This window comes from Leucopleurus acutus (genome assembly GCF_964270905.1).
Source record: "Leucopleurus acutus genome assembly, chromosome: 6".
NCBI classification, from domain to species: domain Eukaryota; kingdom Metazoa; phylum Chordata; class Mammalia; order Artiodactyla; family Delphinidae; genus Leucopleurus; species Leucopleurus acutus.
Window position 1 is genome coordinate 80,430,296 of NC_139149.1, and position 26,639 is coordinate 80,456,934.

Consider the following 26,639-nt stretch of genomic DNA (forward strand, 5'->3'; position numbering starts at 1 on the left):
TGCCTTAGGCTGTTAAGCCTTATAAGAGTAGAGTACTACCCATAGCTGTGAGTCTCATGACAAACACTGGGAGCCAGGGAACCACCTGTCACAGAGATGGTAGAAGAAACTCCTCTTGAATTCATGCAGATTGCACTAAGTCATTCCAGCTAGGAGACACTATGAGTCCAAGGGGCCATTTGTATACAACTGCTGTTTTCCCAGTGATACGATAATCTTAAATTCAAAGACATTTTTGTTAATATAACCTTTTAAACTGCTTCACATAACCACAATTGAGGCCAAAATGGGCCGAAGGAATAATCAAAACAAACAGCTCAATAATGACTTTTTAAATGTTCAAAGAAAAAAGAAAACTAACTGGTTAGGCTGCTGGATGATAAGGTTATAATGCCTCCTTTGGGAGATGAAAATTATGGCTTCCCCACCTGACCCCATCTCCCAACAGTGAAGTGGATAATTTCTGAAGAATACAATGACCCTTTATGCTGGGCTTCTCTTGTCTGCTAGGGATGCCATCTGTCTCCCACACTATATAAACAATCCCTGCAGGAATCTTCTGATGTCCAAACAGATTAGCAAACTCCAGATTTTCACACCATTAATAATATCCCCATCCAGATTAGGCTTCTTGCTTTAATAACTCCAAAGATAAGCCTAATAACTGATCCTTTTTGTTTACAGGTAATGTGAGTGTCATTTTAAAGATAACCTCTCAGAACACACAGCCATCTGTTGGAGGGGGAGCGGGTGGAGCTCTCTCTAGGCAACAGAAGAAATGAGCCCTTGAGGGAACAGAGGAAATAGTAAAATGAAAATCATACTTATGAGACAAATGAAAACATGAAATTTCACCAGGTCTAATAGAGGACTCTAATAATTACATTAAAATCTTTTTCTTCCAAATGACAAACTAGAAAACTATTCAAAAAAAGACAAGTTTCACACTTTGACAAAGGCATACGTACAATGAGAATTCAGAGTTTGCTTGACTCTAGGACGGTGAAAGCAGAAACCGTACTGGGAAGGCTAAAGGCCCCCGGGAAGTTTGCCTACCGTTCACCTCTACCTACGAGGATTGCTGACGCTTGCCTTCTCCAAGTTTATTATCGATTGATCCCCTGTAACTCTGTGAGCTCTCTGTATTGTCTCCAAAGACTTCCAACTCTAAAAGAAATAAATGTACCTGTAAAGCTGTTCCTAAATTAATAATAATCAAGGAAAAACACCTGAGCTCTGCTAATAGCGGAAAACACAAGGCATGGAAGAGCCAGACCTCTGCAGTTGCACGTCCTCGGAAACGTCTACGTCTAAATCTGCAGCCCCAGTTTCCTCCAGGCCCCAAGCCCCCGCAGAGGATGTTCACAACACGTTCCAAACCAAAAAGGAAATGAAGCCTCCGCTCCCTCAAGTGACGCTCAAATGGACCCAAAAGTCTCAGCTCCCCGGGAGAACCAAACCTTGAAACACGTCCCAGTGCCTCTCACCCGCGTCTCTGGGCAGCGGAAGCCGAAATGTCAAATGAATGACCGCGCCGGGGCAAGAGGGAGGAAAACAAAGCCACCTCCCGCTGTCCGGTACCTGCGGCGCGAGGGCCGGGCCAGGGCCGCGCACTCACCTGGGGCTCGGCGCCCGCTGCCGCCGACTGCGGGTGGGGACGGGGCCGCCGGGCGACAGGGCGCCCCCGCAGTCGCCCGGACCCGCGGCCCCGGCGCCCTCCGGCCGGCCCGCGCACGCCGCGGGGAAAGCAGGCGACCGGGGGCGCCGCCGCGCGTAGCATGCAGCTCCCGGCTGCGGCGGCCGCTGCCACGGGGCCGAGGGACCCTACGCGGCCGTCTCCGACCCGGCGACTCCGAGGCAGCGACGAGAGACGCAGCGCGGAGCCGAGCGCGTCCGACGCGCCCCTCAGCGGCTCTTCCCGCCGCCTTCCGCAGCGGGCTGGGTCTCGGCTCGCCTTTGTGCTGGCATCCTCCTTCGCTCCCAACGACGCCCGGAGCTCCCCGGGCGGCTCCGCGCCGCCGCCCACCCCCGGGTTACGCCGCGCCCCCCGCGCGGCCCGCCGATTCTGTCGAGTCAGCAGCGGCGGCGGCGGCGGCAGTGGCGGGGACGCGCGAAGCCATATCTCCCGCCCGCTCTCGGGAGGGCGCCAGGGGTCTGGGCGTCCGGAGCAGGTTTACGGGCGAGCTCGGCGGCCCGGGCGCGGCGCGTCCCCGAGCGGCCCCGCAGCGCCTGGCTCCCCGCCGCTCGCTCTCCAGGCGTCGCCCGCGAGCCGCGCGCCGGCCCGCCCGCGTCGCCCTCTCTCGCCGCTCCCCGCGGGCTCGCCCGGCCTCCCTCGCGCTGCCACTTTCCTCTGGCCCAGCGTGCCCGGTGCCCGCCCTGGCCCTCGGGGGGCGAAGGGTGCGGACCGCTCACCTCCCGCGGCGTCGGCGCCCCTCCCGCTGGAAGCCCGGGAGGCATCTGCCCGCACCTCCCTGCGGGGCGCTGGGCTGGGGGCTTCCTGCACGTCAGGGACCAGAGTGGGGGAGGCGGGAGGGGTGAGGGGAGAGGGCGGGAGGGACTGCCAGACCTTGGCCAGTTGGACCTTCCCGGGGAAGGTGTGGGAGAGCGGGGCGGATGCAGCTGGGCGAAGGACGAATGCCGAGGCTTTGGCGGAGCCCGAGCTGCTCTCCTTCTGCGACGCCGAAAGACATGAGGGTTCCGAGAGGCGCCGCGGAGGAGGAAGACCCTCTGAGGTCAAGCAGGCTGGACTCTTCCTAAATCCCCCCGGAAGGCTGAATGGAGGAGTGTCATGCCTCGGTTTCCCCAACTGCAAGGGCAAGACGGTAATACTCGGGTCACCTACACGGGGTGTGGTCACGATTAAAAATGGATTATTGAAAGCCCTCCCAGCTACTTTGCCTAAAGAGGGCACTCAAATTAAAAATTACCGTATTAATACTTTAAGCTTTCTGTTTACTTCTTTTGTAGCATCTTCACTGACTCAGTCCCACTTAGGGGAAAGAGTAAAAACGCTGACATATAAGACGATTACCCACTATGCGTGATCATCTATCTGGATAAGGGAAAGATTTACTCGATTTTACAGTTTAACTACAACCATAGGAAAGAAGTCCCAAAACATTTTTTCCACAAATAATGGATATCCTTATTTACGGTTTTTTTGAGTATGTACTTTCAGTATTATCCATTTCTCTGATAACAGCTATTCGTTTTTCCTTTGGGAACTACCCCTCCCCCCTTGCCCACGAGTCTCTGTGGTTCCAGGATACTGACACCTCCCACCCTCACTCCCCAGAACTGGCCAGTCTTCATATTCCAGACCGCAGTGATTGGTTCTGGGATAGGCATATTGGTCCAGGAACTCAATCTGGGGTTTTTGCTGAATCAGTTCAGAAAAAGAAGCCCTTCAAACTAGAATAACTTATTTGGAAGGATATAAGCCAGTGATAAATACCACCAATGCCTATAAATGAAGTCAAGTCAACTTCAAGAGAAGGAAAACTGTGGGAGAGGGGATGATAATCTTTTGAGACTTAGGAGGCAAATATATCTGAAGTGAACTCTACCCCCGAAGGCAAAAATCCCCCTCCTTTCCTCAAGGCAGTTTCAGCTGTGTTCTGTCACATGTCACAAAAAGCCCTGACTCATTTTTCCTCTGGATCTTTCCATCCCAGGAATCATTGCTAGGCTACTCCAGTGAATTGATGAACAACCCCCCCGCGCCCCCACACACACACACAAAAGAAAAAAAATGGTCCTATTCTTGTACTTGCTGGAAGAGTAGGGATCCCGAAAGATCCCACATGATGTTCTCTTTCTACAACTTGGTCTAGACTCAGCAACCCCACAACTGCAACCCTTAACCTCCTGTGTTGATTAAGCGCTGTCTTACAATCTGGCTTTACACAAAAAAGCATAAAATTAAATAGAGCTAAAATGGGTCATTATTGCTGCCCTTAGGTTTAAAAAACAAAACCTTTTTCTCTCACCTTAAAAGCAGTCCCATATATCCTTAAAAAACTACAAATACAACTACCATATGACCCAGCAATCCCACTACTGGGCATATACCCTGAGAAAACCATAATTCAAAAAGAGTCATGTACCACAATGTTCATTGCAGCTCTATTTACAATAGCCCGGAGATGGAAACAACCTAAGTGTCCATCATCGGATGAATGGATAAAGAGGATGTGGCACATATATACAATGGAATATTACTCAGCCATAAAAAGAAACGAAATTGAGCTATTTGTAATGAGGTAGATGGACCTAGAGTCTGTCATACAGAGTGAAGTAAGTCAGAAAGAGAAAGACAAATACCGTATGCTAACACATATATATGGAATCTAAGAAAAAATGTCATGAAGAACTTAGAGGTAAAGACACAGACCTACTAGAGAATGGACTTGAGGCTATGGGGAGGGGGAATGGTAAGCTGTGACAAAGCGAGAGAGTGGCATGGACATATATACACTACCAAACGTAAAATAGATAGCTAGTGGGAAGCAGCCGCATAGCACAGGGAGATCAGTTCGGTGCTTTGTGACCGCCTAGAGGGGTGGGATAGGGAGGGTGGGAGGGAGGGAGACGCAAGAGGGAAGAGATATGGGAACATATGTATATGTATAACTGATTCACTTTGTTATAAAGCAGAAACTAACACACCATTGTAAAGCAATTATACTCCAATAAAGATGTTAAAAAAAAAAAAACAACTATGTATCAGGCATTAAACATGAGGCTGAGGCTTCAAATAAGGTTAATAGCAAAGTCATCTTAAAATCTCAGACTTGCAAAAGTGTGTAAAGGTTAGGTTCTTTCATACCACACTCCCCATCCCTGTCACTACCACTCCCCAAACTGGGGCCTCCACTTCACAGGATCCCTGACTGGTTCTCACTTAGCCTCTTCCTGAGCTGTTCCTGTGAAGAAAACTCAGTATTTCATTAGCTGGTCAATTCTACATTTAAACTGGCCTAACATTAGACAGTGATTCCTTATATAGAGTCGAAATACTTCTTTCACCTCACAGGACTACAAGGACTAAAGACAGACTTGGGAAGCCCTTGAATTTTCTCTTCCAAAATCTTTGCATGGCCCTTAGCTGTTTATCATAAGGCAGAGTCCTGACCCTTCATCATCCTCCATTACCTCCTTTCTATGAACATGCTCACCTTTGAGCACTCCTCCAGAAGCATAGCATTCAAAGCTAAACCCAAAGGCAGATTCCAGGAAACTTAAAATTCAAGCCTCTTCCAGCACCACAAGAGGGGTCCTAGAAGTGTATTCATGTGGTATTATGTTTCTGTAAAAGTTTTGGAAGTAAAATATTTTCATCTTAAAAGATTGCTGTCTCTGTGTACTCTAACTTCCCTTCAGTCATAATTTCCCTTGTGTCCAGAACCACTGAAGTGATTGCTGGCATTTTGGGGTTCTGGCTAAGGAGAAGCTGAGTTAGTTAAATGGAAAAAATGTATGTGGTTCATGGGCATTACAGCCCATTGGAACAGTAGCATCTATTCTGACTGCTTGAAGGCCTACCGTCACCTGGGTCACTTGGTATTGTGATACGAAGGTGGATGGCCAGAGACCAATCAGCAAATGAATGCTTTGGGACTCAGCACAGAAGCATGTAGGCAATGGGGTAATGTTTGAAATGTATGGATCCAGAACTAGAATTGGAAAATCCTCTCACATCTTATTCTGTATATGTAAAAGAAATTTGGTACAGATTTTCCCAAATTTGACCACTATCTTAAAAAATGTATGTAACTTCCCCAATAATGAGTTGTAGACTGGAAAGAAACTCTTCTAAACTACCAATAATAAAAATAAATTTCAATCAACTCCACTAGTGGAAAGACTGAACTATCTATTAACTCTATAGAACAAAATGTAACAAAATCATTTTCATATGAAGAAGAAATCAAAGAGTATGCGGTCAAAAGATGTAGGAAAAAGTATTGTTAAAGGTATACTAGGCAGTTAATTAATTTAAAACATCAAGATATTTTTCTGAATTTGGTGATGTCTGGTTCTTGTGAATTTTTTAATTTGTAATTGGTTGTGACTTTTATGCTAAATAAATACTTTTTGTACCTTCTTTTATACTTGTGGGTTTTTTTCTTAAAGAAGCCTCTGTATTGTGTAATCTTCAGACTCCACAAAATGTGGATCTATCCCCTGTTGAACCTGATACTCTGAATATAGTCTAATCAGTGTAGCATTCAGGGAGTGGGAGCTTCCAATGGAAGAAATAACTAAGCACAATAATAGCTGAGACGTCCATTACTGTCCTATTTCATCTATCAAGCATCATAGAGAAATGAATGACTAGTTACAACTAGGGAATTTAGGGCATGACTGAAGAATGTCCGTTTGAACACACAAAAAAGAAAATTTCTTAAATGTATTACAACTTTTCTCACTTTTTAAAGAAAGTATACCAAACCTAACTGATTCATCATTTTCATAGTGGCTGTAATTTATTTACTGTGCTATGATTCAGTGATACCCTTAGGACCTATCTAGGCATAAATGTTTTTGCCTCTACACTAAATGACCTCAGGCTCCTATAGTTTTCACTGTTGCTGTTGTACTTTAAAAGTAACTTTTTCCTTTGAACCCGGTATTTTTCCTATAACCTTTTCTTTTCTTGATAATCTTTCTTGTCTCACTTTAAGTTCCTGTTTATGGTCTGGTATGGAATTGATCAACTCTATAAACATTCTCGTTAGAATTCTGTTTAAAATGCCTTGTGGGAGGGGGGAGGTTCAGTGAATAATATGTGTGAGCTTTAGTGCATACATTTCATGGTATCTGTTGTGGTTGCTTGGAATCCTTTCTTATTTTCTTCCAATTTCTCACTCACTAGTAATGGTAAGAAGCCCTGGATTCTCCTTTTCACATATTCTCTAAGTAAATATTTAATAACCATTTACTATGAGCCAGGCATTCTTCTAAGTGTTAAGGATACAGAAGTAAATGGAACAGAAAAAAAATCCCTGCTCTTGTGAAGCTTATATTCTGATAGAATAGGGAAGGAGAGGTCAAATAATAAGTTGTGGCAGAAAATGTTAGTGTTTACAATATCCATATGTTCCTATATGTTTTCCAGTCTCCTTTGCATTTAGGATAGCTGTGTGACTACTTCCGGCAAATAGAATTTAAGCAGCAATGATGGGTATCACTTCTAACAGTGGAGCTAAAAATCCAATGTGACTTCTTTCCTTCTCTTCATCTTCCCTGGGTACCACAGAGGCCACCTGTTGAAATGGTGTCATCCCAAGATGGAAGGAGCCTGCATCACTGAGCCATCACTTGGAGGAAAGCTAACTGATATAAGACTGTGATGAGAGCAAGAAATAAAGTGTTAAGCTACTTATTTGTTACAGCAGCCAGTATTAATGATCCTGACTAGGGACTTCCCTGGTGGTCCAGTGGTAAAGAATCTGCCTTCCAATGCAGGGGACATGGGTTCGATCCCTGGTCAGGGAGCTAGGTTCCCACATGTCGTGGGGCAGCTAAGCCCACACTCCACAGCTACTGAGCTCGCGCTTCTCAACTAGAGAGAAAACCCGCACGCCACAACTAGAGAGAAGCCCATGCACCACAGGGAAAGATCCTGCACGTGTCAACGAAGATCCTGCGTGCCACAACTAAAACCCAACGCAGCCAAAAATAAATAAATAAATAGATGATCCTGACTACAATGGAAATTAATACCTTGAAACAGGGTATTGCTATAATTAAAACCTAAAATATGTGGCATTTACTTAGGAGTTAAGTAGCAAAAACTAACATTGGAAGCTAGAAAGATGGTGATAATAGTATGCAGTGGCAAAACAATTAGTAAAATGTTACCATTATCACATAACTTATCTCGAGCCACTGAGTCAGCAGCAGTTAAGATAAGTGATCGGAAAGAATCAATTAGTAAGTGAGAGAGACTACTGATTGCATATGGCAAAGTATCACAAAAAAGATACGAGTTGAGGAAAGAACTAACCAGTTTCCAAAAATAAATGAGAGATTACAGAAAGTCTGGAAATTTCATTCTTCACAGAGGTGGATTGACAAAGCCCCAGTAAAATTCAGCCAGGGAAAAGATAACGTTTAAGGGTGTGGTTAGATAGGTTCAAGGTTACCATTAAGTTGAGGAACGTTTAGTCTTATATTACAAAAACACTGGGTATAGTTACTGGCACACGTAACTGACTGGAAGAAAAAAATCAGAAACCTATTTATTTGTTTTTTTATTTTTTTAATGTTATTATGATTTTATTTATTTTTTTAACACCTTTATTGGAGTATAATTGCTTTACAATACTGTGTTTGTTTCTGCTTTATAATAAAGTGAATCAGCTATACATGTACATGTATCCCCATATCTCCTTCCTCTTGCGTCTCCCTCCCACTCTCCCTATCCCACCCCTCTAGGTGGTCACAAAGCACCAAGCTGATCTCCCTGTGCTATGCTGCTGCTTCCCACTAGCTAGCTATTTTACAGTTGGTAGTGTATATACATCCATGCCACTCTCTCACTTCGTCCCAGTTTACCCTTCCCCCTCCCCATATCCTCAAGTCCGTTCTCTATGTCTGCATCTTTATTCCTGTCCTGCCCCTAGGTTCTTCAGAACCATTTTTTTTACATTCCATATATATGTGTTAGTATACAGTATTTGTTTTTCTCTTTCTGACTTACTTAACTCTGCATGATGGACTCTAGGTCCCTCCACCTCATTACAAATAACTCAATTTCATTTCTTTTTATGGCTGAGTAATATTCCATTGTATATATGTGCCATATCTTCTTTATCCATTCATCTGTTGATGGACACTTCGGTTGCTTCCATGTCCTGGCTATTGTAAATAGAGCTGCAATGAACATTTTGGTACATGACTCTTTTTGAATTATGGTTTTCTAAGGGTATATGCCCAGCAGTGGGATTGCTGGATCGTATTGTAGTTCTATTTATAGTTTTTTAAGAAACCTCCATACTGATCTCCATAGTGGCTGTATCAATTTATATTCCCACCAACAGTGCAAGAGGGTTCCCTTTTCTCCACACCCTCTCCAGCATTTATTGTTTCTAGATTTTTTTGATGATGGCCATTCTGATTGGTGTGAGGTGATACCTCATTGCAGTTTTGATTTGCATTTCTCTAATGATTAGTGATGTTGAGCATCCTTTCACGTGTTTGTTGGCAATCTGTATATCTTCTTTGGAGAAATGTCTATTTAGGCCTTCTGCCCATTTTTGGATTGGGTTTTTGTTTTTTTGATATTGAGTTGCATTAGCTGCTTTTAAATTTTGGAGGTTAATCCTTTGTCAGTTGCTTCGTTTGCACATGTTTTCTCCCATTCTGAGAGTTGTCTTTTCATCTTGTTTATGGTTTCCTTTGCTATACAAAAGCTTTTAAGTTTCATTAGGTCCCATTTGTTTATTTTTATTTTTATTTCCATTTCTTTAGGAGGTGGGTCAAAAAGGATCTTGCTCTGATTTATGTCATAGAATGTTCTGCCTGTGTTTTCCTCTAAGAGTTTTATAGTGTCTGGCTTTACATTTAGGTCTTTAATCCATTTTGAGTTTGTTTTTGTGTATGATGTTAGGGAGTATGCTAATTTCATTCTTTTACATGTAGCTGTCCAGTTTTCCCAGCACCACTTATTGAAGAGGCTATCTTTTCCCCATTGTATATTCTTGCCTACCTTATCAAAAATAAGGTGACCATGTTCATGGGTTTATCTCTGGGCTTTCTATCCTGTTGCATGATCTATATTTCTGTTTTTGTGCCAGTACAATAGTGTCTTGATTACTGTAGCTTTGCAGTACAGTCTGAAGTCCAGGAGCCTGATTCCTCCAGCTCCGTTTATCTGTCTCAAGATTGCTTTGGTTATTTGGGGTCTTTTGTGTTTACATACAAATTGTGAAATTTTTTGCTTTGGTTCTGTGAAACATGCCATTGGTGGTTTGATAGGGATTGCATCGAATCTGTAGATTGCTTTGGGTAGTTTGGTCATTTTCACAATGTTGATTCTTCCAATCCAACAACATGGGATAGCTCTCCATCTGTTTGTATACTCCTTAATTTCTTTCAACAGTGTGTTACAGTTTTCTGCATACAATTCTTTTGTCTCCTTAGGTAGGTTTCTTCCTAAGTATTTTATTCTTTCTGTTGCAATGGTAAACGGGAGTGTTTCCTTAATTTTTCTTTCAGATTTTTCATCATTAGTGTACACGAATGCAAGAGATTTCTGTGCATTAATTTTGTATCCTGCTACTTTACCAAATTTGTTGATTAGCTCTAGTAGTTTTCTGGTAGCATCTTTAGGATTTTCTATATGTAGTAACAATGTCATCTGCAAACAGTGACAACTTCTTCATTTCTGATTTGGATTCCTTTTATTTCTTTTTCTTCTCTGTTTGCTGTGACTAAAATTTCCAAAACTACGTGGAATAATAGGAGTGAGAGTGGACAGCCTTGTCTTGTTCCTCATTTTAGAGGAAATTGTTTCAGTTTTTCACCATTGAGAACAATGTTGCCCGTGGATTTGTCATATATGGCCTTTATTATGTTGAGGTAAGTTCCCTCTATGCCTACTTTCTGGAGGGTTTTTATCATAACTGGGTGTTGAATTTTGTCAAAAGCTTTTTCTGCATCTATTGAGATGATCATATGGTTTTTCTTCTTCAGTTTTTTAATATGGTGTATCACATTCATTGATTTGCCTATATTGAAGAATCCTTGCATTCCTGGGATAAGCCCCACTTGATCCTGGTGTATGATCCTTTTAATGTGCTGTTGGATTCTGTTTGCTAGTATTTTGTTGAGGATTTTTGCATCTATATTCATCAGTGATATTGGCCTGTAGTTTTCTTGCTTTGTAACATCCTTTTCAGGTTTTGGTATCAGGGTTATGGTGGCCTCGTAGAACGAGTTTGGGAGTGTTCCTCCCTCTGCTGTATTTTGGAAGAGTTTAAGAAGGATAGGTGTTAGCTCTTCTCTAAATGTTTGATGGAATTCGCCTGTGAAGCCATCTGGTCCTGGGCTTTTGTTTGTTGGAAGATTTTTAATCACAGTATCAATTTCAGTGCTTGTGATTGGTCTGTTTATATTTTCTATTTCTTCCTGGTTCAGTCTCAGAAGGTTGTGGTTTTCTAAGAATTTGTCCATTTCTTCCAGGTTGTCCATTTTATTGGCATATAGTTGCTTGTAGTAATCTCTCATGATCCTTTGTATTTCTGCAGTATCAGTTGTTACTTCTTCCTCTTCACTTCTAATTCTATTGATTTGAGTCTTCTCCCTTTTTTTCTTGATGAGTCTGGCTAATGGTTTATCAATTTTGTTGATCTCCTCAAAGAACCAGCTTTTAGTTTTACTGATCTTTGCTATTGTTTCCCTCATTTCTTTTTCATTTACTTCTGATCTGATCTTTATGATTTCTTTCCTTCTGCTAACTTTGGGGTTATTTTGTTCTTCCTTCTCTAATTGCTTTAGGTTTAAGGTTAGGTTGTTTATTTGAGATGTTTCTTGTTTCTTGAGGTAGGATTGTATTGCTATAAACTTCACTCTTAGAACTGCTTTTGCTGCATTCCATAGATTTTGGATCGTCACTTTTTGTCATTTGTTTCTAGGTATTTTTTGATTTCCTCTTTGATTTCTTCAGTGATCTCTTGGTTATTTAGTTGTGTATTGTTTAGCCTCCATGTCTTTGTATTTCTTACAGAATTTTTCCTGTAATTGGTATCTAGTCTTATAGTGTTGTGGTCAGAAAAGATACTTGATATGATTTCAATTTTCTTAAATTTACCAGGCTTTGATTTGTGACCCAAGATATGATCTCTTCTGAGGATGTTCCATGAGCACTTGAGAAGAAAGTGTATTCTGTTGTTTTCGCATGGAATGTTCTATAAATATCAGTTAAGTCTATCTTGTTTAATATATTATGAAGCTTGTGTTTCCGTATTTATTTTCATTTTGGATGATCTGTCCATTGGTGAAAGTGGGGTGTTAAAGTCCCCTACTGTGATTGTGTTGCTGTCAATTTCCACTTTTACGGCTGTTAGCATTTGCCTTATGTATTGAGGTGCTCCTATGTTGGGTGCATAAATATTTATAGTTGTTATATCTTCTCTTGGATTGATCAGTGGCGGGCTGCACAATCTCCCAGGAGGGGAAGTATGGATAGTGACCTGTGCTTGCACACAGGATTCTTGGTGGCTGCAGCAGCAGCCTTAGCGTTTCATGCATGTCTCTGGTGTCCGTGCTGATAGCCATGGCTCGTGCCCATCTCTGGAGCTCGTTTAGGTGGTCCTCTGAATCCCCTCTCCTAGTGCACCCCGAAACAATGGTCTCTTGCCTCTTAGGCAGTTCCAGACTTTTTCCTGGACTCCCTCCTGGCTAGCTGTGGTGCACTAACCCCCTTCAGTCTGTGTTCACGCAGCCAGCCCCAGTCGTCTCCCTGTGATCTGACCTCTGAAGCTGGAGCCTCAGCTCCCAGCCCCCACCCGCCACGGCAGGTGAGCAGACAAACCTCTTGGGCTGGTGAGTGCTGGTCGGCTCGGATCCTCTGTGCGTGAATCTCTCTGTGCGTGAATCTCTCCGCTTTGCCCTCTGCACCCCTGTTGCTGTGCTCTCCTCTGTGGCTCCAAAGCTGCTCCCTGCCGCCCACTCCCCGTCTCCTCCAGTGAAGGGGTTTCCTAGTGTGTGGAAACTTTTCCTCCTCCACCATTCCCTCCCAGAAGTGCAGGTTCCGTCCCTATTCTCTTGTCTCTGTTTTTTTCTTTTGCCCTACCCAGGTACGTGGGGAGTTTCTTGCCTTTTGGGGAGTCTGAGGTCTTTTGCCAGCATTCAGTAGGTGTTCTGTAGGAGTTGTTCCACACGTAGATGAATTTCTGATGTATTTGTGGGGAGGAAGGTGATCTCCATGTCTTACTCCTCTGCCATCTTGAAGGTCGAGACAGAAACCTATTTATTTTAGAAGAAATTATATTACCAAAGAAACTATTAGCCCACCCAGACTAAAAAGTTATGTATCAGTTTAAGTTTCAGAACAATTTTCCATGTGAGGAAGCAGGTTTTGAATGCTATACACACCCCACCAAGGAGATCCCTCAAGGAATCACAAGGAGAGTAATGGGAAAGAAAGATCCTCACAGAGGAGAAAAAGGAAAGGATGGATGTAGAGAGAACAATGTACAAGGGAGGTCCTCCCTGAGGGCAGAACCAGAATTTAATCATGAAACTTCCCAAACTGCCAGGGCAGGTGGGGATATATCACAGTGCCTGCTCACAGGGTTTCAGAATTACTCTGGACAAGAGACTGCTGTGTGTCTTCCATTCTTTTTTTTTTCCAAATGTGAGTATCTATTGTGGGTGTCCATTATCTATTGGATTTCAGAGGAGGAAGATCTCTTGTCCTTTTGACCATGGGTTGCTATATACCCTAAGTTGCTATACCAGGAGTCACCACATCTGGACTTGATGGAGAGAACTGCACATCACCCAAAGATCTAGGGCAAATGACTGCATTTTCTTCCTTAGTGAAAAAACTGAATGTTTTTTTTAAATATAGGAATGTATTGGTTTTATATTGTTGCATAACAAATTACCACAAACTTAGTGGCTTAACACAGCACACAGTTATTACCTGACAGTTTCTGTGGGTTGAAAATCTGGGCAAAGCTTAATTGGGATGTCTGCTCATGGTCTCACAAGGTGTCTGCTGGGTTACATCCTCATCTGAAGGCTTGACTGTGCAAAAATCTACTCACTCAATGTGTTGGCAAAATTCATTTCCTTATGGCTCTAGAACTAATGGCATCTTGTTTCTTCAAAGCTAGCAGGAGAATCTACCTTTCCAGTCTTCTAAGACAGAGTCTTATACGGTACCTTAATCAATTGAGTAACAGTCTATCATTTTTGCCATATTCTATTGGTTAGAAGCAAGTCACAGATCTCATCCACACTCAAGGAAAGATATTCTACAAGGGGACTTAGCTCATTGTCTGCCACAGGGAAAAGGGGAACAAATAGATATTTGGTGACCAGAAGGCAAATATATTGGTTTTTACCAATCACTATGTGCTTCTATATTTTCCAGGCTGCCTTATGATTAAGTGGCCATGTGACTAGTTCTATACAATGAAATGTGAGCAGAACTAATGTTGGTCATTTCTAGACTAGATGATTAATTATACAACGTACCTTCCTTATCTCCTCTTCTCCCTTCCCTAGACCATGAAGGCTTCATGTTGAAAGATGGCAGCATTACAACATAAAAGAAGTCTGGCTTTCTGAGCAGTGCTTGGAGACAAGCCACCCAGGAGAATAGCACCTATGCCCAGGCCAGGACAGGAGTAAGAAATAAACACTTCTCATGTTAAGGCACTCATATCTGGGAGTTATTTGTACGGAAGGTTTGAAGGGGTTGGAATATTATATAGGAGAGGAAGACAACCTCCCTGAGAAAATGACTTAAATAAGGATCTGATAGCAGTAAAGGCTCAGACACTCAGGCATTTTGGGGAAGAACATTCCAGGAAGAAGGAACAGTAAGTATAGAGGTGCTGAAATGGGAGATGGATAAATAGTATCTTACTGTATCAGAGGCTATGTTGATAATCACCTTGTTTTTAAGATATTTTACAGTAGTGTTTCCCCATCCTAAAATTATTTTGTTTAATACATTATTGTTATGAGCTTCATTCATAGAATTAAGTGTTTCAGGGACTAATATAAAATGTGAGTGTAAAATGTGAATAAATTTGTGATTCCATTGCAAAGATATTATATCATTAATACTTCTATATTTCTTTATTTTGTCCTTGATTTGATCTTTTCCTCTTGGTAACAAAAATCTTGTTTGGGATTTAAGAAAGAAATCCTACCTGGTAAAATTAGTCTGATAAGTTTAAAGAGTCTCTTTAGATTAATTCTGTCTTTTTAACTTAAAAAAGCTCAGTTTCCCAGATTCTTCCCCCCACACCCAGGATAGTGCCCGTGAAAAGAGGTGGCAGTGGAGGCTTATGCGATCATGTGTCAGCAGCTGGGGAGCTGGATCCATGGCATCCTCTGGATCTATGTTGGCCTCTCATGGGGAGTGGCCATCTGGACTGCCTGGGTTGTGGAAAGACAACTGGTCCCACCTCTGGGTATTCAGCTGATGGAGTCTGCTGAAGCCTCTGGCTACTGTGACTCATCATCTGATCTCTCAGGTTCTGGTAGGCCCAGCATTGCTCCCTGGCTGATTGGGCCTCCTCCCGGTTGCTGCTGCCGCTATAGACGCTTCTAAATGTCTGTTATATGTGCTATCTACTCCATGGGCTAGGCTACGCCTCCCTTGGGCTCTACCATGGAATCACCTCATTTTTCATCACTGCTGGCCCTATGACAGTCATTCTATTCTCAGTGCAGCTGCTTTCATGTTCCTCATCAGCATGCGGTTAGTTCTGAGGCCTATCCACAACAAGGAAACTGAGGTAGACTCAGTAAGGTTAAACTCAGGGTTTCCCTCTGTCTAACTACACTGTACCCCTGAACTTACTTTTTTTTTTTTTTTTTTTCCCATACGCGGGCCTCTCACTGTTGTGGCCTCTCCCGTTGCGGAGCACAGGCTCCGGACGCGCAGGCTCAGCGGCCATGGCTCACGGGCCCAGCCGCTCCATGGCATGTGGGATCTTCCCGGACCGGGGCACAAACCCGTGTCCCCTGCATCGGCAGGTGGACTCTCAACCACTGCACCACCAGGGAAGCCCCCCCGAACTTACTTTGATGCAGCTGCCCTCAGGTTGGTGCCAGAGCAACCTGTGAGGCAATCTCCTTACTAAACCTTAAATATAAATTGAAGAAGATTCTGGGAAGATAGTGGAGTAGGAAGCACCAGGAATCTGTCTCCCCACCTAGCCAATGATTGCACTATCAGAATCTGTCTGATGTAACTATTTTAGAGCACTGGAGTCTGTTGAAGGCTTGAAACCTCCAGGGGAGACTTGGATGGCAAATTGTGGTTAATTTTGGCCAATTTTAGCTCTTAGCACAGTAGCAGCTACCCAACTCCCACACCCAGCCATGTGTCTGGCAGCTATATACATGTTCTTAGAGCAGCTTGCACACAGCTTACAGGAAACAGGGTGGTCAAATAAGACTATGTCTTCCAAATATCAGGGATCTATACTCTGATCACTGATTGCTGCTTCTGATCACAGAGGTACAGACAAAGAGGTGGGTAGCCATTGTTGCTGTACCTACCCTCTCCTTGATGCAAGCCCCTCCCCATCCAGCTGAAGTGATTTCCAGGGGATTTAAAGAGCTGGTACCGTTTTCCCCCTTCATTTTTCATTTTTTTCCCTTTTAGGAGGCAGACATTAAAGACTAGGGCATTCAAAAACTACTGCCTTTATGGAGAAAATTAGAAGCTGACTGTGTATTCCCAGGGAAAGGCTCAGAAAAGACCTGCGAAGGCCTTAAGTTACATCTCGGTCTGATCCTTGGCACAGAGACAGCCTGCAACAATATAAATATAAATATAAATACAACAAACCCTGGAAAGGGAGAGAATCTGATTTCTAGAGTTACCACATTATTAGATTCAAATGTTCAAGGTTAAACAAAACATCACAAGGCATACAAAGAAACAGGAATGTATAGCCCACTCAAAAGAAAAAATAAACCAACAGAAACTGTTCCTTTAAAAGATCTAATGGCAAATATACTAGACAAAGTTTTCAAAACAACTGTCTTAAAGATGCTCAGAGAACTAAAGGAAGATGTAAAGAAAGTCAAGAAAATGATTTGTGAACAAAATGGAAATATCAATATCAATAAAGAGAAAACCTGGGGAAAAAAAGAAATCCTGGAGCTGAAAAGTACAAAAGCTAAAATGAAAAATTGGCTAGAGGGATTCAAAGGCAGATTGGAGCAGGCAGAAGAAAGAATTAGCAAACTTGAAAATATGACAATGGAAATTATTGAGTCTGAGGAATAGAAAGAGAAAAGATTGAAGAAACATAAACAGAGCCTAAGGAATCAGTAGGATACCATCAAACAAACGAACATATGCATTTTGGGAGTCCCAGAAGAAGAAGAGGGAGAAAACGGGGCAGAGAAAATATCTGAAGAAATAATGGCTGAAAACTCCCAAGTAAGATGAAATACATGAATGTAAACACCCAAGAAGCCCAACAAAGTCCAAGCAAGATCAACTCAAAAAGAGACCTACACCAAGATACATTATAATCAAATTATCAAAAATCAAAGAGAAAATCTTGAAAGCAGCAAGAGAAAAGCAAATAATCACATATCAGCTATTCTCAGATTAATCCTAAGATTATCAGCAGATTCCTCACCAGAAATTTTGGAGACCAGTAGAGAGTGGACTAATATATTCAAGATGCTAAAAGAAAAAAAAAAAAAAACCTGCCAGCTAAGAATTCTATATCCAGCAAAACTGTCCTTCAAAAATGAGGGAGAAATTAAGACATTCTCAGATAAACAAAAGTTGAGGGAGTCGGTGACCACTAGACCTGTCCTGCAAGGGAAATGAAAGGACACTCAACAGTAACTTGAAGCCATATGGAGAAATAAGATATCAATAAAGGCAAGTACATGAGTAATTATAAAAGCTAGTATTATTGTAACAATTGTTTGACACTGCACTTTTTGTTTTCTACTTGATTTAAGAGACTAATACATTTAAAGAAAAAAATTAATGAAACAGCTAGTATTACTGTAACTTTGTTTTCTATATAATTTAAGAGACTAATGCATTTAAAAGAACTATCAGTTTATGTTTTGGAGCACACAGTGCATAAAGATGTAATTCTATGACATAAACAACCTAATGTGGTGGGAATAGAACTGTAAAGGAGCAGAGTTTTTGTTTTGTTATTAAAGTTTTAAATTTTTGTGCATCAAAATACCCTATGAAGAGAGTAAAAAGGCAACACACAGAATGGGAGAAAATATTTGCAAGTCATATCTATGATAAGGGACCAATACCCAGAATATAGACAGAACTCCTAAAACTCAACAACAACAACAGAAAAAAAAAAACAAAACCTAATTCACAAATGGGCAAAGGACTTGAATAGACATTTCTCCACAGAAGATATTTGAATGGCCAATCAGCACATGAAAAGATGCTCAACGTCACTAAACATTAGGGAGATGCAAATAAAAACTATAATGAGATACGTCACACCCATTAGGATGGCGACTATTTAGAAAAACAGAAAACAACAATTGTTGATGAGGATGTGGAGATATTGGAACCCCTGTGCTCTGTTGGTGGGAATCTAAAATGATACAGCCACTGTGGAACAGTATGGTGGTTCCTCAAAAAGTTAAAAAGAATTCCCATATGATCCAGTAATTCTACTTTTGAATATATACCCAAAAGAATTAAAAGTTGTGTCTCAAAGCATGTGCTATATACATACAATGAAATATTACTCAGGCTTAAAAGGGAAGGAAATTCTACAATATGCTACAACATGGATGAACCTAGAGGACATTATGCTAAGTGAAATAAGCTAGTCACAAAAAGGCAAATATTATATGATTTCACTTACTTGTGGTACTTAGAGTAGTCAAAATCATAAAGACAGAAAGGAGAATGGTGGTTGCCAGGGGCTGAAGGGAGAGGAGAATGAGGAGTTACTGTTTAATGAGTATAGAATTTCAGTTTACAGGGTGAAAAGAATTACAGGGACGGGTGTTGGTTGTACAACAATGTGAATGTATTTAATACATAAAATGGTTAGGATGGTAAATTTTATGCTATGTGTCTTTTACCCCAATAAAATAAATGAAAAAATAAAATAAATCAAAGCAAGAGTCCCTGCCCTAACATACTCACCCCCTTGAGGCCAGAGCCTGAAGAGGGCATATATTTTGAGAGACACATCTGGGTTGTTCTCATCTCTGTCTGCCTTCTTTTCCTATGACCTGCTGGCACTGGAAGAGACATTTTTCTTTTACTTCTCCTTCCTTGTTTCTTACTTTCTTATTGTTTTCATCTTTTCAGCATCTTCCTTAATACCACCACTCCTTATAGTATTTTTAATAATATTCATATAGGAAGAGCCCCAATTTGCTTTCTTTAGGAATATATCTTCACAATTTCTTGAGATGAGAGGCCAAAATGAACTTAATGATACAGAAAGAGATCTATCCCCCAGAAGGATAATATTTTGATTATGTAAGAAATGTGATGAATGCTTTAAAAATCCAAAATGTATACTATAGTTGGCATATTTCTCTTGTTGATGAACAAATATTTATCTTGGATAAACTCAGCCTTTCCACTTGGCTCAAAATTCCAACCCAAAACATGATTCTGTTGGGATAGAAGACTATGAGTGATGCTGTAGCTTTTGGCCAAAGAAAATACATCTTTCCCAGAAGCTGTAACATTATTGAAACTTGTGCCAAGGAGCTTATATTGTGATTTAGTTCAAGGTCATGCAGAGGTAGCAGGTGATGCAGCAATTAATCAAAGAAGACTTAAAGTGAAACAGAAACATAGAAAATACATTGTGAAATTAAAATCAAGGATAAGGTCCTAGAAAAATAATGTAAGTTTTGGGGTTTCCCTGGTGGCGCAGTGGTTGAGAGTCCGCCTGCCAATGCAAGGGACGTGGGTTCGTGCCCCGGTCCGGGAGGATCCCAAATGCCGCGGAGAGGCTAGGCCCATGAGCCATGGCCGCTGGGGCTGTGCGTCCAGAGCCTGTGCTCCGCAACGCGAGAGGCCACAACAGTGAGAGGCCCGCGTACCGCAAAAAAATAAATAAAAATAATATAAATTTTATGAAAAGTTTGATTATAGTGTCTTTTTTTAGTGTTATTCTTTCCCCATGTCCTGGAGTCAGTGATATACCACATACAGCTTATCCATTTATACTGGTTTTCTTTGTATGCCAAGCCACTTCCTCTGGAGACCCATGCTCCACCCTTCTCCATCCCGCTTTGTGTCCTGGAAGACTGACCCATACAGACTGCACAACAGGCTTGCTCCCTTGCTCCCTGGCATTGGAGGAGATTGGATGGTAGGACAACAGAGGGGCTGGAGTGTTTTCTCCCCAGCTCCCTCCTGGACTTGGTGATGCAGTTCCAGAGTCCCCCATTAGGCAGTCCGCTTTCTACTCCTCCAGCCCTCACTGGACTACGGGACACCGTTGCCCTTTCTGCCTATGGATAAGAGCAGCTTCCCACTGTTTCTGGTCCCTAGCTGCCTCAACATTCCTGCTAGGTTTCTTAACTCTGCCGAAGCCTCTGTGAACAGAGTTTTTGTGACATTCTGTACTCCAGTCCAACTCAGCATGCGTTCTATTTTCTGCTGGGCTCCCAACTGGCATCCGTTCCCAGGATATTTATACTTTGAGAAATGATAGATTTAGACACGGTTAGAAGTACATTTAAAGTAGATGGTCTTTACAGTTCAGATCAATAGGGTTCAGGTCAATAGAGCTCAGATCAATTGCCATCAGGTAATTTCATAAGGAACTGTTTTTTTCAACTAAAAAAATTATTTTATTTATTTTTGGTTGTGTTGTGTCTTTGTTGCTGGGCATGCGCTTTCTCTAGTTGCGGCGAGCGGGGGCTACTCTTCATTGCGGTGCACGTGCTTCTTATTGCGGTGGCTTCTCTTGTTGCGGAGCACGGGCTCTAGGCACACAGGCTTCAGTAGTTGTGGCACGCGGGCTCAGTAGTTGTGGCTCACAGGTTTAGTTGCTCCTCCGCATGTAGGATCTTCCCGGACCAGGGATCGAACCGGTGTCCCCTGCATTGGCAGGCAGATTCTTAACCGCTGCGCCACCAGAGAAGTCCTGCTATCAGGTTATTTCAGACCTAGATTCATTGAGAGTTTATATCTCAGTTTTGAAGGTTCAAAAACTTCAATTTTATCAACTCACCTAGAGATGACAGAACCATAGGGAATCTGTTCATGCCAAATAAACTCATAGGATACAGAGTTCTATTTCTAGACTTCTGTTTATTAACTTACAGAAGGGAATCTCTGGCACCAGGAACTGTTAGACCATCAGCTCAGGGTTCTCCTTTTAGGTGGATAATATCATGTAGAGTCTCAAATTACAAATCAGAGTTTTGCATCATGGTGAGCACAGAGTTAGAATTAGAGGCATTAGATATTTCTAAGGTCTTTTCCCATGTATTTACATCAACACAATGAATTGCTCTTATACACTTGCGGCATTTGCCTACATGAACACAACAAAAAGCAAACAGTACTCACATGGAATACTATAAAGTAATGAGAATGAACAAGTTACAACCAAATAACGATATGGGTGACTCTCACAAACATGAAGTTGAGTGAAAGAAGGCAGACACAAAAGAGCATAGATTGTATAATACATTAATTAATGCCGTTTAGAAGTCAGGACAGTGGTTACCTTGGGGTGAGGTGGGAGGTTATGACCGGAAGAGAGCCTCGAGGGGGATTCTGGGAAGCTGGTGATGTACTCTTTTTTTTTTTTTTTCCGGTACGCAGGCCTCTCACTGTTGTGGCCTCTCCCGTTGCAGAGCACAGGCTCCGGATGCGCAGGCTCAGCAGCCATGGCTCATGGGCCCAGCCGCTCCGTGGCATGTGGGATCTTCCCAGACCGGAGCACGAACCCGTGTCCCCTGCATCGGCAGGTGGAGTCTCAACCACTGCGCCACCAGGGAAGCCCTGATGTTCTCTTTTCTAATCTGGGTGCTAGTGACACAACAGGATCTATTTGTGAAAATTTATCAAGTTATACATTTATAATAGGGGTGCACCTTTTTGTATTTATATTATACTTCAATAAAGTTTTTCAAAATTATCAGTACCACTCCTAGAAACGGAGCTTGCCGTCTATTGGACAATACTCTACATCCACTGACCAACTACCACCAATTTTGCTTTTGTGATGGGGTAGTCATTGTCAGTACTAAAGCTTCTATCATGACATTATCTCAAATAATAATGTCTAACATCACAACTATTTTACATTAGCACCTCATACTTTCTGGATGTCTTCCAGATGAAACATAATGATAACTCTTTGGTTCTAGTCACAAAAAATTCTTGGAAATAATATCTTAGATTAGGCTATTTCTGGAGAGAGTTCCATTGACCTCTTTTAAAACTTTAATCTCAATTTTTATGTGCCGTCTTGATACACCAGAGCAGTGATTTGTAATCAGATGTATGCTTTGGAATCTCAACCCACACCTGTTGAATCAAAGCCTCTATAGTCTCCCACTTTCTTGTCATATGTAGTTTGAAAATGTGTCCAGGATGAATCAGATGCACTTCTCTATTTAAAAACCGCTCTCTTATTTGAACAGATATTGGCTACATCAATGTTCATAGCTACATTATTCACAATAGCCAAAAGGCAGAAACAACAAATTTCTGTGACCAGATGATTGGATAAACAAAATCTGGTATATACATGCCATGAAATATTATTCAGACTTAAAAAAGAATGAAATTCTGACACATGCTACAACGTGGATGAATCTTGAAGACATTATGCTAAGTCAGACACCAAAGGACAAATCTTGTATCATTCCACTTATATGAGGTACTTAGAGTAGTCAAATTCATAGAAACAGAAAGTGGAATGGTGATTTCCAGGAGCTAGGGAGAGGCGGGATGGACAGTTAGTGTATTGGGTACAGAGTTTGTCTGGGAGGATGAAAAAGTTCTGGAGATGAATGGTGGTGATGGTTGCACAACACTGTGAATGCATTTAATGCCACTAAACTGTACACTCAAAAATGGTCAATATGGTAAATTTTATGTTACATATATTTTACCACACAAATAAAAACACTCTCCTGGAGGCTTATTTAACTTATTTTATGCCAAAACAAACTAAGGGTTCACACTATTGGAGGAAGATAATAAAATCAAACTCAAGGGCCATCTAATGGCACCAGCAGCCCCCTACTTGAAGGCCAGAGTGACCCACAGCTTTGTATGTAGATAGAGATTTGTACGGTGCCATTTTTGTTCTTGCTTATTTGATCTGGACGTTGACTAGTGGGAGGAAGCATTAGGTGCTCAGCCTACAGACTACATACGGTTCTTCTGGCTTGTTGATTCAAAGCAGCCTCTTATCTCATTGATCTCCTTAGGAAGCTAAGCCCTACCTGGCAACAGTTGCCATGCCAGAGGGACTTTGTTTAAACAGCATTCAGAAACATCATTCATGAGCATTAAAGAAACCCTGCAATAAAGAATTTCATTCCATTTTGCCTTGACTCCTCTAAAGAAAATATCATTTTTCTTTGAGCACTGTCATATAATTGTTTCTAATAACAATAATAGTTTATTACTTTAGGCATTTGATAATTATTTTGGTTTAGTTGTTTATAACAAGATTTATCTCACTCACCTAGCTGTCAAAAGAAAAAGGATACCTTCATGGCCTTCATAAGAAGCCCCTGGCTCATGACAGCCAGACTTCCAGTGGGAGGTTTTCTAATACAATTATAGGGGCTCTAATCCACTTTTTGAAATCCAGTTGCAAATATGCTCTTTTTTGGCTCACTAAAGCTGTGGCAAATATAGGTGCTATTACTCCCCCACCCCCCGTCCCACCACCAAAACCAAAACCAAAACCAAACAAAAAAAACCCTTACTATTTACGAACTAAAGATCTGATGAAATGACAATGTGGGGACTTCTTTTCAGCTAACTATGGTTCCAAATTAAAGTACATCGACTAAGGCACTCTCTTTAGATGAGTCTGCTTTTATGATTAGAAGAATGTAATGGTAATTGTCTTGTAAACTGGCTGTACCCAAGCAGCGACAGGTTTGGGGATGCACAACCGTCCATGCGTATATTACCTCCCACTCAGGCAGAAACTGATAGAGCACATTTCCTTGGTAACAGAACACTGACTTCATCTGGAGTAGTGTATTAGTTTCTTATCATTGCTATGACAAATCACCACAAATTTAGTGCCTTAAAAAATACAAATGTATTATTTTGCAGTTCTGGAGGTCAGAAGTTTGGAATCAGTCTCACTGGACAAAAAGTCAAGGTATCATCAGGCCTACCTTCTGGAGGCTCTCGGGAAAAATCTATGTCCTTGCCTTTTCCAGCTTCTAGAGGCTGCCGGTACTCCCTGTTTTGTGACTCCCTCGTCCATTTTCAAGGCTCATCACTCCAACCTCTCCTTCCATTGTCCCATCTCCTTCTTCTACCTTGAACCCTCTTGCCTCCCTCTTATAAGGATCCTTGTGAATACATTAGACCCACCTGGAAAATTCAGGATAATCCTCCTGTCTCGAGATCCTTAACTTAGTCGTATCAGCAAAGTATCTTTTGCAATGTAAGGCAACATGTTCACAGATTTGAGGGATTAAGGGGGCCATGATTCAGTCTACCATGGGAACCTATAGCTCCAGATAAAATATTATACTTACCAGCTTCTTTTCCAGATACAATTATAAGATTAAAATTTGGCCAATGAAATGTAATAAGTGGGCCTTCCAGAAAGAACGGTTAAAGGAAGTTGATTTAACTGGAAGGTGTACCGTTCCTTTTGTTCTTCCTATCTTCTGCCTCAAATACAGATATGTTGGCTAGAGTTCAGCAGCTTCTATGGACTCCAGGGTTAACACTGGAAGTGGAATCCATGACTAGGGCAGTGACGCAAAAAAGGTAGAATAAGCCTGAGCCTTTGCAGGGTCACTGTACCAGCTTGAAATGCCAAACTCTGGACGTATTGTCCATGAGATAATAAACTCTTGGGTACACAAGTCACTATTTGTGTCTGTTACTATCATCCAAATACAATTCTTGCCTGATTTGACTCCCTGTATAATTCAGCAAAGCTACCTTTTCAGTTGATCAGAGGGTATTTGTTAAGAGTCACACTGTACATTAGTAGGGCTTTCAAACTAAATGTAGAAGAAAGAAAGAAAGAAAGAAAGAAAGAAAGAAAGAAAGAAAGAAAGAAAGAAAGAAAGAAAGAAAGAAAGAAAGGAAGGAAGGAAGGAAGGAAGGAAGGAAGGAAGGAAGGAAGGAAGAGAGAGAGAAAGAAAGAAAAAGAAAGAAAGAAAGAAAGAAAGAAAGAAAGAAAGAAAGAAAGAAAGAAAGAAAGAAAGAAAGAAAGAAAGAAAGAAAGAAAGAAAGAAGGAAGGAAGGAAGGAAGGAAGGAAGGAAGAGGGAGGGGGGAAGGAAGGAAAGAAGGGAGGGAGGGAGGGAAGGAGGAAGGAAAGAAAAATGTGTCAGCCCCCATAGCTTCAGTGAGGGCTGGCACCAGGCACAGCCTGACTTCAGGCCAAACTAGAACCCTAGGATCCATGTTGGCTTTGCCCCCTCAGGGCTTCATCATCAATCTGGTTCCTCTCCTGATGGTACAATGGCTGCAGCAATCCCATCTTCCTCATATCCTTAATTCCCTAAACCCAGAGGAAGAGTGAAAGCCTCTCTGTTCTTGAAGTCCCTTCAAGGTCCTATTAGGCCTCATTACTTCTGTTTAGATTACGTGCATATTCCTGAGCCAGTCGCTGTGGGGACTGAGGGTTGGGATAATCTGATTGAATTGGTTTACACCAATCAGGACCTGCCATTATGGCTGGGAGTGGGGTCCATCCCCCACATACAATATGGCTGAGAACAAGGGAGGGTATATGCTCTAGAGACAATGAGTATTCAGAGGCAGTCTAGAAGACTTAATGTGTCAGCCCATCAGTTTCATCAGAGACTTCTCCAAGGCCCTAGAGGAAGAATTTGAGCCATAGAGTAATTAGCAAAAAATGTTTCTAGGTTAGAAAGTGAGGATTTAAAGCAAACACCTTTAATTCCTAGTCCCCGGCCATCCTCACAGTCTTCCATTCTGCTTATACTGTTGCTCATGGACTCTTTTCCTCCCCAAACCAGAAGCTGCCAGGGCCAGTAAAGATTTCTCTTTGCAGTAGCCTCAAGGTTAAATCTACTCCAAGTTTATCTGTATACACATTTTTCAGAAGATTATGTGGCCCTGAGATACTGTTTCCATGAGAACTCTAAGATGGGTAATGTCATCACTTCTCCTGGGAACAACAGGAATTTATCTTTGTTACTATGTGTATAGACTCAGCTAAGTTTTTGTGTGCAATTCAACCAGTCTAGGACCTTAAATGTTCAGGCATGGTTTTCCCTTTCCTTAGTCCATGAACACAAATCTGCATTCATGTGTACATCCAACCTGTCATACAGACTAGATTCTTTTACAAACAGGTTAAATTTAAAATAAGGTAAATTTTATTTCATTTCTTATTTTTCAAAAATACAGAAAAAAGACATCCAAGTGCCCATGACTGAGATTAAACAAGCATTAATTGCCATATTTATTTTACTTTTTTGTTGTTATTGTTAAGTGTTAGCTTCAGAACTAAGACAGTTTAGAAATAGCTTAAAAACAAACAAAACCAAACAAATAAAACCCCTAACTCTCACTTTCCTCCTTCCCTCTCTTCCTCAGAAACAACCACTACCCTGAAGCTGATGTACATCATTCCCATTCTGTTTTGTTTTAAGGGGGTTGGCAACATTTTTCTCCCTGTGTATATGTCCAGAAATAAGATACGCTATGGTTAAATCAGTTAGGGTACCAGCAAGAAGGTGATGGCACATTCAA

At 41.8% G+C, this 26,639-nt stretch overlaps 1 protein-coding gene across 1 annotated transcript in view; it reads right to left on the reverse strand.

The window, feature by feature from the left end:
* Window positions 1-1,646, reverse strand: part of LOC309963485 (E3 ubiquitin-protein ligase HECW2-like) — a 278,709-nt gene extending 277,063 nt beyond the window's left edge. Inside the window, exon 1 of the mRNA XM_082841912.1 lies at window positions 1,619-1,646. The gene's annotated coding sequence lies outside the window, so the exon portion shown is untranslated. The remainder of the gene's footprint in view (window positions 1-1,618) is intronic.
* Between the last annotated feature and the right edge of the window lie 24,993 nt (window positions 1,647-26,639).